This window comes from Nelumbo nucifera, chromosome 8 (assembly GCF_055504915.1).
Source record: "Nelumbo nucifera cultivar China Antique chromosome 8, China Antique-T2T, whole genome shotgun sequence".
In the NCBI taxonomy this organism is placed as follows: Eukaryota; Viridiplantae; Streptophyta; class Magnoliopsida; order Proteales; family Nelumbonaceae; genus Nelumbo; species Nelumbo nucifera.
Genome location: NC_142656.1, coordinates 19,199,525 through 19,216,049, shown reverse-complemented (window position 1 = coordinate 19,216,049; position 16,525 = coordinate 19,199,525). Strand labels below are relative to the sequence as shown.

Sequence of the window (16,525 nt, the reverse complement as noted above, 5' to 3'; positions counted from 1 at the left end):
TTGTTATTTTTGTTGATGATTATTCAAGGATGACGTGGCTTTACCTAATGAAAGAAAGGAGTGGATTGTTTTCCATTTTCCAAAACTTTTATGCTGAAATTCGCAACCAATTTGGTGTACACATTAAGATTCTTCGTTTTGATAATGGCCGAGAATACTTTTATACATTGTTTTAGGAGTATTTGGAACAACATGGCATTATTCATCAGACTTCATATACCTACACCCCACAACAAAATGGGGTAGCTGAGAGAAAGAACCGTCATCTTTTGGAAACTGCTCGATCCCTTATGCACCATATGAATGTACCCAAACATTTTTGGAGTGATGTTGTGCTTACATCTTGTTTCCTAATTAACCAGATGCCCACGCCCATCCTTGAAGGTCATTCCCCTTTCACCACTTTGTTTCCTACCTTGTCTCTGTTTCCCCTTACTCCTAAGGTTTTCGGGTGTGTATGTTTTGTTCATAATCTTGGACCGAGAAATGACAAATTAGATGCACAATCCACTAAATGTATCTTCCTTGGCTATTCCCGGACCCAAAAAGGGTATAAGTGTTATAATCCTAGTTCTCGACATTCCTTTGTGTGTGCTGATGTTACTTTCTTTAAATATACTCCATTTTTCTTGGGGTCAGGTAATGTCCCTTCTTCTTCTTCTTCCTCACCTCCTCCTCTTCCAATTCCCATTGAGGACCCCATTCCACTTGTTCCAATTGTGACTAAGTCTTTGCCTCTGGTGCAACTTCCTATTGAATGGCCACCCATCCATCAAGTGTATACGTGTCGACAACATGTACAAGCTCCTCCTCCAACTTCGTCACAGTCGACAGATCCGGCAGTTGTTACCACACTAGCAACACCCCCAATTTCTGACCTTGATCTTCCAATCGCCTTGTGGAAAGGTAAATGCAATTGCACACTTCATCCCATTTCTAATTATGTTTCTATCACTCACCTTTTTGCTTCCCATCACCAGTTTATTTCTTTGTTATCTTCTATTCCCGTTCCTACGGGTGTCTAGGAAGTCCTTGCCTCTCCAGGGTGGCGCCATGCAATGGAAGAACTCTCTGCCTTAGCTCATAATCATACATGGGATCTCACCACACTCCCTCGTGGTAAGCAGGCTGTTGGTTGTAAGTGGGTATACATTGTTAAGTATTTACCTGATGGTAGTGTAGAGCGGTTGAAAGCTAGATTGGTTGCCAAAGGGTATTCCCAAACATATGGTATTGACTACACGGAGACCTTCTCTCCTGTTGCTACAATTGGTTCAGTCCATGCTGTGATATCTCTAGTTGCTATGTATGATTGGCCTCTTTTTCAACTTGACATCAAGAATGCCTTTTTACATGGTGATCTCCTTGAAAAGGTCTATATGGAGCAACCACCGGGGTTTGTTGCTTAGGGGGAGAATGGTAAGGTGTGCAGACTAAAGAGGGACATTTTATGGACTTATATAGTCTCCTTGTGCGTGGTTTGGTAGATTCAGTGAAGTGATAAAGAAGTTTGGTATGAAAAAGTGTCAGGTTGATCACTCAGTATTCAGTCATGATTTGCATGCTGGGAAGATCTTACTGGTGGTATATGTAGATGATATTGTCATTACTGACACTGATAGATTGGGGATTGATAGGCTGAAGACCTTCCTACAGGAGCACTTTCAAACAAAGGACCTTGGTAAATTAAAATACTTCTTGGAGATAGAAGTAGCAAGGTCTAAGCATGGTATTAATTTGTGCTAGAGGAAGTATGTTCTTGATTTGTTGGAAGAAACAGGATTGTTAGGTGCCAAACCAGCTGAAACACCTATGGAACCAAATACCAAGTTGAGCAATGATATGGGTGAGGAATTTGAAGATCCTGGAAGGTACATGCAGTTGGTAGGTAAGCTAAACTAGCTAACCATTACTTGGCTAGATATTTCATTTGCAGTTAGTGTGGTGAGACGGTTTATGCAGAAACCTCGGGTTCCACATTGGTATCCAGTTCTAAGGATTGTAAGGTATTTGAAGGGAGCTCCTAGTTGTGGCTTGATATATAAGAGTGAAGGAAATCTTGAAATAGAGGGATACACCAATGCTGATTGGGCTGGTTCTGTATTTGATAGAAGATCCACTATAGGTTATTGTACTTTCCTTGGAGGTAATCTGGTGACATGGAAAAGTAAGAAACAAATAGTTGTGGCAAGAAGCAGTATAGAAGCTGAATACAGAGCTATGACACATACCACTTGTGAATTAGTGTGGCTGAGAAATCTTTTACAGGAGATGGGATATTTGATTGACACTCCAATGAAGCTTTATTGTGACAATCAAGCTACAATCCACATCTCTTCTAATCCAGTGTTTCATGAGAGAACAAAGCATATAGAAGTTGAGTGTCACTTTGTGAGAGAGAAGGTGCTTAGTAGAGTGATAGATACTGCATATGTTAATACTGGAAGTCAATGGGCAGGCTTGTTCACCAAAGGGTTGAGTTGGGGAAGAGTGGACTACATATGTAACAAGCTGGGACTATATGATATGTACTCATCAGCTTGAGAGGGAGTGTTAGTGTCAACTGTATAGGGGTAATTTAGTCTTTCTATTTATGTTTAAAGCTGATGTGTAATGTTTATGTTAAGTGATGTGTCCCATACTTAAGTAGGGACATAATAGTTTTTTGCTTATTGACTAGAAACATATAAATATAACCTGGCTGACTAGAGAGAGAGATTAAGCTCTCTAGTTCAAACCAGATTTTCCTTCTCTTCTCTTTTCTCTTCTCTTCTTCTCCTATTCTCTCTAGTATCCCTTCTAATATCTCTCTAATACTAATACTAACAAAATTCTAGTGCAGATCAGAACTTTATCACATATCAACACTCAAATTTTTTGGACATTACAGAATCTAAAAGGAGATCTAGTTCATGGGAACACTATATAAAAATAATAAACAATTTGGGGGTGGAAGGGTAAATAGATGTTGATCGGCTAATTCTCCATCTGGTAGGAAGTCAAAAAGTAATTTCGCTTTTGTAGATAGTAATTTGACCACTTGAAAAATAAGAAATGGAATGTGGTTGCTAGTGTAGAGAGGATGAGGGCTAATATTGTAATTTTACCTTTATTTGTCTCTTTTGTATACTTCTTTGTATACTGTTGTATTTATCTATTCTTGTAAGGACAGAATTGTCCATCCACATAATAATATATATATAATTCTTTCTGGGCGTGTCAGACATAGAACACACCCATCAATTTGTGTGACTCTCTTGTTTCTCCTTCTCTTCGACTGGAACTGACATGGTATCAAAGCAGGTTGCTTTTTGATCACCATCTTGCTTCTTTGTTACTCTTTGTGGGCAGTGATCTCATCCCTCCACTCTTCAACTGGTGGAAGTGTGTAGGGCTGTTTTGATCAACACTACTTGCTGTTCAGACAGAGTTGCGCAATCAGCAAGAGAGATTTCATTAGATCTCTCTTGGGAGACCACAGATCAAGGCCAAACTTCAGATCTGGTGTCGCCTAGATCTGATATGTCTTCTGTACAAATCTCTCTTGCTTTGCTGAAGATTTGAAGGGGTTTTGATCCTCTCCCTTGGGCGGCTGCTACTTACAGTTTCCTTTTTTGGACTGTCGTTCATTTAGACTGAAGTTTCAGACTTTGCTTGCTCATCCTAAGGGTTTCAGACTTTCAGTGGTTTCCAGTGATTATCTTACTTTTCCTTAAGGTGACTTCTTGGCTTTTGGTGATTATTATCAACTTTTCTATTGTATTTTCGTTTTCTTGGCTGAATATGGGATACAAAAGGAGTGACATCATCTTTGTGAAGTTTGATGGAACAAACTATGCTCTTTAGAAATTCTATTTCCAATTTTTTGTTGAAGGTAAGGGTATGTGGGGTTATTTGGATGGTACCACAACCATCCCTGGTGTTACAGATGCTAAACAATGGAAAATCAATAATGCCCAAAATAGTTTTTTGGATATTGAATTCAGTTACTATTGATGTAGCTATTCCTATGAGGGGCCTAAAAACTGTTAAGGAGATGTATGACTACCTTGAGAAGGTGCTCAACAGTCAAATATGTCCAGACAATATCAGATTGAAATGGACATATTCTCATACACTTAGGGGGAGAGAAAAATATGAATACTATACTGGTTTTGTTAATTTGTGGACAGAATATGAGCTTGTAAGTCTTCGGGTCACAACTGCTGATTATTGTGTGAAAACTATGAAAAAGCATTTCGATCAAAGGAAAATTATGCATTTTCTTATGCATCTTAGACCTGATTATGAGTTAATAAGGTCCAGCATACTCAATAGGGAAAATGTGCCTGATCTGGATAACATATTAGGTGAACTTTTAAGGGAGGAAACTAGATTGTACACACAGTCCTCCCTTGAGAGCAAGAAAGAACATGGATATGACAGTGTTTATAGCCACCAAGCCAAAAGGAAAGATGGACTTTTCCAAAATTCAGTGCTATGAGTGCAAGGAGTTCGGACATGTGGCCTCTCACTGTAACAAGGGTCAACACAAGGCACTTCAGATAGTCGCAAAGTCTTCATTTGATATTATTCTCTCCTCCACTTCAGATTCAAAGGGGGAATCTTCTGGTACTTTGGCCGAGGAGAAGATACGACATCTTATGTCTTCAGCTATGTCATCTACCTTCTCTGTTATCAGCCAGTTTGGTGAGTCTTCTACTGCTTGCTTCTCTCCTAGCCATATGTGGATTATAGATTGTTAAAATAATTTAGTTGCTGATATTAGGGCCTGTTTGGCTAATTAAAGTGTTTTTTATTTCGTTTTTTCTTTCTGTTATGTCTGTTATTGTACTCAGGGGCACAAGGGTCTTTTCCCTTGTTATTTCTTCTGCCCTATATATATTAAAATAAAGGCTGGTGCCGCCAGCACTGTTGCAATGCAAAACCCTTCTTTCTTCCCTCCTCTCTTCTCTTCTCTTCTTCTCCTCTTCTCTTCTCTTCTCTTCCTCTTATTTCTGGCCGGCCATACTTTCAAGATGGTATCAGAGCGGGAATACTGATTAAAGAGAGCAGATCGAACAACCCTACTGAGAGAACAGATCAAACAGACTAGCAGAACCTGGGCGGAACAGAAATCTGATTCTGGACTGAAAAAACAGCTACATCTGGTACAGTTCTCCTTGTTTTTCTCTTCTTTACCCTCCTTGGTCATGTGCCGAGTGAAAACCCTATGAGTCTGGGCGGCTGAATGCTGTCGAACCTGTGTACCCCCTGTTTTTTTGGATCGTGTGATCTTGTTCATGTGTTAAGACAACTGTAGGTCAAGGATGACCTGTCTTCTCAATGGTTTGATTTGACTATAAGTAAGAAGGATCTCTCCTGCTGATTAGTGGCTGTTAAACATTCCAGAATTCTGGTAGGTTGGGACTGTTAAAACTATACAGGTCTGAAATCTGCCGAATATTACCTCTGTTTTGTCCGGAATTTGGTACTGCTTGTGCTCAACCAGGTTGTTAAACCCAAGTGTGTGGGTGTGAACTGAGTGGAGCATTGTTTTGTGGAGTAAGGAGGGGTCCTAAGTCCGGTGTTTGGGACTGATTAACTGCTTGGCCATGTCGACTGAGAATTTTGCTACTTCAGAGATTTCAGGGAGCCACAATGGAGTGAGTGGGGGGAATGGATATGAGCTTCCCCATGGCTGTTATTCCCTTTGATGGTCTAGGGGAATAAAACTCTACATCATTGTTAGGGGGAAAATAGGATACATCAATGGGAGAGTGAAGGAACCGAAGTATGGAAGTGCTGAGCATGATAGGTGGAACCAAGAGAATAGCATGGTGATGTCTTGGCTCTTGGTTTCAATGCTGCCACAAGTAAGGAAGACTTTTATGTGGGCTGAAACTGCTTGTGAGATATGGGAACAAGCGAAGTCCACCTATTCAGAGCAGAGACACTATGCCAAGATATATCAACTGCAAGCTGAATCCTCTACTTGCAAGCAGGGGGAGAGGAGTCTCTCGATGTACTATTCTGATTTGACATCAATATGGAAAGAACTTGATCACTATCAGAATGTGAATTGGAAGTGTGATGAAGATGCAAAGGTCTATAAGTCACTTCTATCTCAGCAACGAGTATTTGCCTTCCTCCTAGGGCTGAATCCGTCGTATGAGTCCATCAGGGTGCAGATCTTGGGTAGTAAAGACTTGCCATCAGTTCAGGAGGTGTATAACTTGGTGCAGTCAGAAGAAAGCAGAAGTGTGATGAATGGTGTAGAAGGGGAGTCAGTTGCCCTAGCTGTCCGGGGAAATTCAGATACAAATGTCGGAGGTGGTTTTAAAAAGGGTGACACTTAGAAAAAATCAGATGATGAGAACAAGCTTTGGTGTACTCACTGCCAGAAGACACGACACACGAAAGATACATGTTGGGATCTCCATGAAAAACCTAAATGGGCACAGGATTTGGGTAAGAAGTCAGCACCTGATCAGGGCAAGAAACCAAGCCAGCAGAATCAAAAAAGGTATAACTCAGCTAATATGGCATCGACAGAGACTAGTCCTTCGGTAACTCAGGAGAGACATCCCAGTTCTGACCCTAAGGAAGATATTATCAACTCCTTCCGTGAACATTTGGAATTGTATGGTAGGACTCTCCGCCAGATGGATTCTGGGCCTACTCCCACTACCTCGTTTGCGTCTACATCAGGTAATGCCACAGCCTTCCATGTGTCATCTCATACTACTGGTTCTCCTTGGATTATTGACTCTGGAGCCTCAAATCACATGACCGGTAAGTCTAATTTGTTTCAGACATATAACCTTCTCTCTGGGAGAGATAAGGTAAGACTGGCTGGTGGTTCTTTTTCTACCATAGCTGGCCGAGGCACCATACCTCTCCCACTTGGCCTTACTCTTCCTAATGTATTACACATTCCAAAATTACCTATTAATTTGCTGTTTATTAGTAGTCTGACTCACTCCTTGAACTGCTTAGCCACTTTTTTTCCGTCTTCATGTGTGTTTCAGGATTTGACCTCGGGGAAGACGATTGGTAGAGGAAGCATGGTGGATGGTCTCTACGTGTTGGAGAATAATGCTGGTCTAGTGGCGACAGAGTCCACGAGTTCGTCAAGTGAGAGTCAAGCCTATTTATGGCATAGTCGTTTAGGTCATCTTTCTTTTGAGTCGTTAAAAGTTATGTTTCCAAAGTTGTTTGAGTCCTTGTTAGTGAGTCAGTTACAGTGTCAAACTTGTCAGTTGAGTAAGCATTGTAGAAGTTCTTTACCTTTACGAAATAAAAGATCTGAATTTCCATTTCATATTGCTTATTCTGATGTTTGGGGCCTTGTTACTCTACCTACTGCAGCTGGCTATAAGTACTTCATTACCTTGATTGATGATTATTCTAGATACACTTGGGTTTACCCTATGCGATCTCGAGATGAAGTGCCACAAATTGTGAAAGATTTTCAACGCATGGTGTTCACTCAGTTCCAAACAGAAATCCATATCTTCCAGTCGGACAATGCGAAGGAATATTTCCATAGTGATCTCACGAAGTTTTTTGCTTCGAGTGGGTCACTTCAGCGAAGCTCTTGTGCCAGGACACCCCAACAAAATGGTGTGGCTGAACGGAAGAACTGTCACCTTCTCGAAGTCGCTTGTGGCTTGTTGATTCATATGAATGTACCAAAACAATTCTGGATGGATGCAGTCTTGTGTGCGACATATATCATCAATCGCATGCCCTCTCAACTACTAGAGTATAAGGCCCCACATCAGCTCTTGTTCCCTACAGCCCCGCTGTCCACTATTCCGATGCGTGTTTTTGGGTGTCGTTGTTTTGTCCATAACCTGTCCCCTATTCGTGGTAAGCTTGATCCTCGGGCTATTCCTTGTGTTTTTCTTGGTTACCCTTTATCTCAAAAGGGGTATCGTTGCTATGATCCCATTGCTCGCAAGTACTATGTTTCCATTGATGTCTCATTCTTTGAGAATCAACCTTTTTTCTTGGTTTCTCCTCAGGGGGAGAAACCCGGTATGGAGGAGCATCGGGTAAAGGAGGTAGATGGTTCAGATGTTCCTCCCAATTGGGGCTATAGACCAATATGTCATCAAAGAAAACAAGGATGAACTTACATAAATATGACTAGAATATGTCATTCATCAATGCTTGAAATGTGGCTGGAGCATTGGTCATCCCAAATGGCATGACCCCATCATGTGTCCTGAAAGTTGTTTTGTGAACATCCTCCTTATGTACCCTTATTTGATGATACCCAGCTCGTAAATCCAGTTTTGAGAATATGGTGGCTTGACTGAGTTCATCAAGCAGCTCATCAATGACTGGTCCCCGTTCCTAAGACAGTGGCAGAAGCTTTGTCAAAACCTGAATGGACAGATGCAATGCAGGAAGGAATTGATGCTTTACACAAAAATGGCACTTGGGAGTTGGTAGACCTTCCTGAAGGGAAGGAACCAGTGGGGTGCAAGTGGGTGTTCACAGTGAAACACAAGGCTGATGGAACTGTTGAAAGGTACAAGGCTAGACTGGTAGCAAGAGGCTTCACACAGGTATATGGAGTGGACTATGCAGAGACTTTTGCTCCAGTAGCCAAGATGAACTCTATCAGGATTCTTCTTTCCTTGGTAGCAAATCTTGACTGGGATCTTCACCAATTGGACATCAAAAATGCTTTCTTGAATGGTGACTTGGAAGAGGAAGTGTACATGACCCAACCCCCAGGGTTCTGTGCCAAAGGCAGTGAACAAAAGGTGTGCAGGTTAAAAAAATCTCTATATGGGTTGAAACAATCACCTTGGGCTTGGTTCAGTAAGTTTCATTTAGCAGTTCAACAGATGGGGTTCAAACAATGCCAATCAGATCATACTCTATTTGTGAAAAGAGGTGAAGGTAAAATTGCAACCCTTATTGTGTATGTGGATGACATAGTGATCACAGGAGATTGGGAGGGTCAGGGAGAGTTTTTGAAAGATGTAAAGATGTTCCAGAGACTCGTGGGGAGACTTTTATATTTGTCTATGACCAGGCCAGATATTGCCTATGCAGTGGGTGTCCTTAGTCAATTCATGCACAGCCCTAGGACAACTCACTTTGAGGCTGCAGAGAGGATTTTGAGATATCTCAAGAAGTTTCCTGGAGCTGGTTTGTTGTTCCAGAAACACAGTCACTTAAAAGTGGAAGTATATACTGATGCAGATTGGGCAGGAGCAGTCAATGATCGAAAGTCTACCAGTGGGTATTGTACCTTTGTAGGAGGAAACCTTGTCACATGGAGAAGCAAAAAACAAAGTGTGGTGGCTAGATCCAGTGCTGAAGCAGAGTATAGAGCGATGACTCATGGGGTTGCGGAAATCATGTGGATAAGAAATCTGTTAGGTGAACTGGGTTTCGCAGTAAGCAATCCTATGTCACTCTATTGCGACAATAAGGCTGCCATCAATATTGCTGCTAATCCAGTTTTGCATGATAGGACGAAACACATTGAAGTGGACAAGCATTTTATTAGAGAGAAACTTGAAAGTGGAGAAGTGTGTACACCATATGTCAGCTCAGAAGAACAACTTGCAGATATCTTCACCAAAGGTCTCCATCATGTGCGGCACAAAGATTTGTGTGACAAGTTGGGCATGATTGACATCTATGCTCCAACTTGAGGGGGAGTGTTAAAATAATGTTAAAATAATTTAGTTGCTGATGTTAGGGCCTGTTTGGCTAATTAAAGTGTTTTTTTATTTCGTTTTTTCTTTCTGTTATGTCTGTTATTGTACTTAGGGGCACAAGGGTCTTTTCCCTTGTTATTTCTGCCGCCCTATATATATTAAAATAAAGGTTGGCGCCGCCAGCACTGTTGCATTGCAAAACCCTTCTTTCTTCCCTCCTCTCTTCTCTTCTCTTCTTCTCCTCTTCTCCTCTTCTCTTCTCTTCTCTTCTCTTCCTCTTATTTTTGGCCAGCCATACTTTCAAGATAGATTTAGGGGCCTCAAATCATATGATTGGGCCTCCTTTGGTTAGAATCCTAAACCCTACTCTTCTAATGACGAGATTATTACTGCTAGTGGTGATTGGCGAGTCGTTAAAAATTGTTGGTTGTGATGATTAATTTCTTTCTACTTCTCAATCATCTTCCTTCCACCTCCCAAAAACATTCTTTATTCCTTAATTAACTACCAACCTTATTTATGTGGGTCAACTTGTTGATGATGGTAACTTGGTTTTGTTTTCTTATGATGGTTGTGTTATACAGGATCAATGCACTGGGAAAGTGAAGGGGAAGGGGTGTGTTTTAATCAATAGAACAGTGGGCGAAGAGAAGAGAAGAGGAAGAGAGAAGAGGAGAAGAGAGAAAGAGAATGAGAGAGACTCAAGATGATGCTGGCGGCACCAGCCTTTTTTATTATATATACTAGGGCGACCATAAAACTTAAAAGAAAGGAGAAAAGACTAAAGTGCCCCTTGCGGCATACACCTAATATTACATCACTCCCCCTCAAGTTGAGGCATAGATGTCAATCATCCCTAAATTGTCACATAGATCATAATGCTGCAAGGAATTCAATCCCTTAGTAAAGACATCTGCAAGTTGTTCCTCTGAGCTGATGTAAGGGGTGCAAACTTCTCTTTTCTCAAGCTTCTCTCTGATAAAATTCTTGTCAATTTCAATATGTTTGGTTCTATCATGGAGTACTGGATTTGCAACAATGTTGATAGTTGCTTTGTTATCACAATAGAGTGACATAGGATCTTTAGCTTGGAAACCCAATTCACTTAAAAGGTTCTTGATCCACAGTAGTTCTGCAACTCCATGTGACATGGCCCTATGCCTCTGCACTGGACCGGGCAACCACTCTGTTTCTTACTCCTCCAAGTAACAAGATTTCCCCTACAAAGGTGTAGTAACCATTGGTGGATTTCTAGTCATCTACGGAGCTAGCCCAGTCAGCATCAGTGTAAACCTCAATTCTCATATGACCATGCTTCTTGAACAATAGGCCTGTCCCTGGGAATTTCTTTAGATATCTCAATACCCTATCTACCGCTTCTAGATGTGCTACCTTAGGAGCATGCATAAACTGTGAGAACCCCCATAGCATATGCTATGTCAGGCCTAGTCATGGATAAATAGAGCAGTCTTCCCACAAGTCTTTGGTACTGCTTTGGATCCTCCAAAAGCTCACCACCACAGTCCCTAAGTTTATGATTCACATCTATAGGAGTGTCAACAGATTTGGCCCCAAGTTTTCTTGTATCTTTCAAGAGATCTAGGGTGTACTTCCTTTGAGAGATGAAGATGCCCTATTGGAGCGGGCCACTTCAATTCCAAGGAAGTAACGCAGTGGACCTAGATCCTTCACCTCAAATTGTGTAGCTAGGAACCTTTTTAACCTTTGTATCTCTGAGACCTAGTCACCGGTAATGACAATATCATCCACATAAACAATCGGAGTTGTTGTTTTCTCTTGTTCCTTCTTTACAAAAAGTGTGTGATCAGAGTGGCATTGCCTGAACCCCATCTGTTGAACTGCCTGGTGAAATCTGCTAAACCAAGCCCTTGGTGATTGTTTTAGGCCGTATAAGGGCTTCTTCAATTTGCACACTTTCTGTTCTTTACCCTTAGCACAAAAATCAGGAGGTTGAGTCATGTATACTTCCTCCTCCATATCCCCATTCAAGAAGGCATTTTTAATGTCTAGTTAATGAAGCTCCCAGTCAAGGTTTGCTACCAAAGAGATAAGAACCCAGATAGAATTCATTTTTTCCACAGGCACAAAAGTCTCTGCATAGTCAACGTAAAACCCTTTGCAACAAATCTAGCCTTGTATCTCTCAATTGTGTTGTTTGCCCTATGTTTTACAGAGAACACACATTTGCACCCTACAGGTTCCTTTCCCATGGGAAGGTCCAACTCCCATGTGCCATTTTTGTGTAGGGCATTGATTTCTTCCTTCATAGCCTCTGCCCACTTAGGAGAATGGAGAGCACCTGTGACACTTTTAGGGACTGGGACATTATCAATTTCAGATAGGAAAGCAACAAATGAAGATGAGACATTTTCATAGGATAAGAATTGAGCCATGGGGTGGTGTGTGGTGCATGATCTAACCCCCTTCATTTTTGCAATAGGAAGGTCTAGATCACAATTTGAAGTGTCAATGTCAATGGGTTCAGGAGTTTCAACAGGGATAATAGTACCTAGGTGAGGACATTGATTCGGCTCCTGGCAGTTCGATGGAATTGGTTGCGTAGTTTCAACCTGTCCCTTGGCTATTGAACTTTGCTGGCCTTGACTTCTGTAATGTTGTCTCCGAAAGACACAAAATGGAGGAGGGTCAGGTGGGGAAGGCAACGAGACTTGAGTTTGTTTCTGTTTCTCCTCACCAAGATTCTCCCCTTGAGGGGAAACAAAAAAATAGGGAACATTTTCATAGAACGAGACATCCATTGAGACCAAATATTTCCTTGAGACCGGATCAAAACAGCGATAACCCTTTTGAGAAAAGGGATATCCAAGAAAAAACACACATAATAGCCTTAGGATCAAGTTTACCCCGAGTAGGGGAGAGATCATGAACGAAGCACTAGCACCCAAAATCACGCATGGGTATGGGAAACATTAGAGCCTTGGGGAAGAGGAGTTGGTGAGGGGACCTATATTCTAACAACCGAGAGGGCATCCTGTTGATAATATATGTGGCAGTCATAACAACATCCAGCCAAAATCTTTTTGGAACTTGCACCTACAACAAGAGTCCTTGAACAACTTCTAAGATATGGCAGCTTTTTCTCTCTGCAACCCCATTTTGTTGGGGAGTTCTTGCACAAGAGCTCCTGTGAATAGATCCACAGGAAGTAAAGAAGTTGGAGAGGTCACCATGAAAGTACTCCTTGGCATGGTCTGATTGAAAGACTTGAATCTCTGTCTAAAATTAGGTGTAGACCATTCGTTGGAAATCTTTCACAAGCTTAGGAACTTCTTCTCATGAGTGCATAGGGTACACCCAAGTGAATCGAGAAAAGTCATCAATAAAAGAGATAAAATATTTGTAGCCATTCTCAGTTGGAATATTCACAGGTTCCCAAACATCAGAGAACACAACGTGGAAAGGAAAATTCGATATTTTATTACGTAAAGGAAATGAAGTTCTACAATGCTTGTGTTGTGATTCGGCCTGCCTTGGAGTTCTATCTGTCTGAGATCAGTCACGTAGAGAGAGGTAGAAAGGTGGAAGAAAGAGAGAGAGAAAAGGAGAAAGTCTGGTTCGAACTGGAAGTCAAAAAACCTAACTCCCATTCAGCCAGACATGTGCTTTTATTATTAAAATAATGGAAAAGACATATGTGCCCTTATTTAAGTAAGGAGCACTGGTTCTAACATAATATTATAGATCAACAACCTTAATATAAGTATAAAGACAGAAATACCCTTACGCTAACACTCCCCATCAAGCTGGTGAGTATATATCATATAATCCCAGCTTGTTACATATGTAGTCCACTCTTCCCCGACTCAACCCTTTTGTAAATAAGTCTGCCCACTGGTTTCCTGTATTAACGTATGCAGTGTCTAGCTCTCCACTCAGCACTTTCTCCCTCACAAAGTGACAGTCAACCTCAATGTGCTTGGTTCTTTCATGAAACACCGGATTAGAAGAAATATGAACTGCAGCCTGATTGCCACAATAGAGCTTTATTGGAGTATTGGTGTTGTACCCTACTTCCTGTAGAAGGTTCCTTAGCCACACTAATTCACAAGCAGTATGCGCCATAGCCCTATATTCTGCTTCTGCACTACTTCTTGCCACGACTGTCTGCTTCTTACTTTTCCATGTCACCAGGTTACCCCCCAGGAAAGTGCAATAGCCTGTGGTAGACCGCCTATCAGACATAGAACCGGCCCAGTCAGCATTAGAATACCCTTTTATTTCAAGTTTTCCGCCACTTTTGTATATCAAACTGCGACCCGGAGCCCCTTTTAAATACCTCACAATTCTCAAAACTGCATTCCAATGAGGAATCAGAGGTTTCTGCATGAACTGACTTACCACACTAACCGCAAATGAGATGTCTGGCCTAGTAATGGTTAGGTAGTTCAGTTTACCTACAAGTCGTCGGTATCTGCCAGGGTCTTCAAACACTTCACCCATATCACTGCTTAGCCTAGTATTTGTGTCCATAGGTGTTTCAGTTGGTTTAGCACCCAACAAGCCTGTTTCTTCCAGCAAATCAAGCACATATTTCCTCTGGCACAGATTAATACCATACTTAGATCTCGCTACCTCTATCCCCAAGAAATATTTCAGTTTACCAAGATCCTTTGTCTGAAAATGATCCTGTAGATAACTCTTCAGCCTGTCAATACCCATGTTATCATTCCCGGTAATAACAATATCATCTACATACACCACCAACAGTATTTTTCCTCCCGGAGAGTCATGACTGAATACAGAATGATCAACTTGGCACTGTTTCATACCAAACTTCTTTACCACCTCACTGAACCTACCAAACCATGCTCGAGGAGACTGTTTAAGCCCATATATAGCCTTCCTTAGTCTGCGCACCTTACCATCCTCCCCCTGAGCAACAAACCCTGGAGGTTGCTCCATGTAGACCTCCTCGAGTAAATCACCATGCAAAAAGGCATTCTTGATATCAAGCTGATATAGCGGCCAATCATACATAGCTGCAAGAGAGATCACAACACGAACTGACCCTATCTTAGCAATTGGTGAGAAGGTCTCTGTGTAGTCAATACCATAGGTTTGGGAGTACCCTTTTGCAACCAATTGCGCTTTCAGGCGTTCAATACTACCATCAGGCAGATACTTAACTGTATAAACCCATTTACAACCAACAACTTGCTTCCCAGGAGGAAGAACGGTGAGGTCCCAAGTATGATTATGATGAAGGGCTGAAAGTTCTTCTTCCATCGCACGACAACACCCAGGAGAGGCAAGGGCTTCCTGGACATCCTTAGGGACAACAACTGATGATAACAAGGTGACAAACTGGCGATGGGAGGCGGAAAGGTGAGTAAGTGAAACATAATTAGAAATAGGATGAAGGGTGCAAGTGCGTTTACCTTTCCTCAAGGCAATGGGAAGATCAAGATCAGATGCTGGGTTCGGGTCTGGTGCCGGATCTGTCGACGGTGATGTAGTCGGAGGAGTAGTAGCTGGTACGCGTGGGCGATGTGTATACACGTGACGGAGAGGTGGGCGTTCAACAGGTGGTGGCACTGGAGGCAAGGATTTGGTCATGGCTGGAACAAGGGAAAGAGGGTCGGCAACGAGAAGTGGAAGAGGAGGAGGTGACGAGGAGAAAGAAGCATCATCGGACCCCAAAAAAAACGGAGTAAACTCAAAGAAGGTGACATCAGCACACACAAAGGACCGTTGAGAACTAGGATGGTAACACTTATACCCTTTCTGGGTTCGAGAATAGCCAAGGAAGATGCACTTGAGAGAACGGGCATCGAACTTGTCGTTCTCGGGACCCAGATTATGGACGAAGCAAACACCCCAAATACCCTAGGAGTAAGAGGAAACGGAGACAAGGCGGGAAACAAGATCGTAAACGGAGAATGACCATCAAGGATGGACGTGGGCATCCGATTAGTCAGAAAGAAAGAGGTAAGCACCGCATCACTCCAAAAGGGTTTGGGAACATTCATGTGATGCATGAGGGATCGTGCTGTTTCCAAGAGATGGCGATTCTTTCTCTCAGTCACCCCATTTTGTTGTGGGGTGTAGGTACATGAGGTCTGATGTATAATGCCGTGTTGGTCCAGGTATTCTTGAAATGATGAGGATAAATATTCATGGCCATTATCAGAACGGAAAACTTTAATGTGAATACCAAATTGATTACGAATCTCAACATAAAATTTCTGAAAAATGGTAAACAATTCACTTATTTCTTTCATTAGATAGAGCCACGCCATCCTTGAAAAATCATCTACAAAAATGACAAAATATCTATATCCATTATATGACATCACTTTATAAGGACCCCAAACATCGGAGTGAAACAAAGAAAAAAAACTTGACTCACGGTTATCAATCCTAGAACTAAAGGGAACACGATGGTGTTTCCCAAACTGACACGACTCACAATCCAAAACAGAAAGTTGACTCAAAGACGGAACCAAAGACTTTAAAAATTTTAGCGACGGATGACCAAATCGACAGTGCCACTGGAGAGGAGAAAGAGATGACTGGAGAGCTGTTGAAGTTTTTTCACCACTATCAAGGTAATACAGTCCACCAGCTTCATGCCCTCCACCAATCTTCATCCCCATCTTGAGATCCTGAAAAACACACATAGAAGGATAAAAAGTAATGGAGCAATTAAGTGATTTGGTGAGCTTACTAACAGACATAAGATTAAAAGGCAATTTAGGAACATACAAAACTGAGGATAGGGATACAGGGTCTAGGTCAACATTACCAACACCACAAATTGAGGATGTGGAACCATTAGCAAGGGTGGCAGATTGTGATGTTGAGCAATGAGATAG

General features: G+C 41.8%; 1 protein-coding gene across 6 annotated transcripts in view; it reads right to left on the bottom strand.

The window, feature by feature from the left end:
• The window catches only part of LOC104589049 (protein ENHANCED DISEASE RESISTANCE 2-like), a 170,368-nt gene that overhangs the window by 64,687 nt on the left and 89,156 nt on the right, over window positions 1–16,525 (bottom strand). The gene's annotated exons all lie outside the window — the stretch shown is intronic.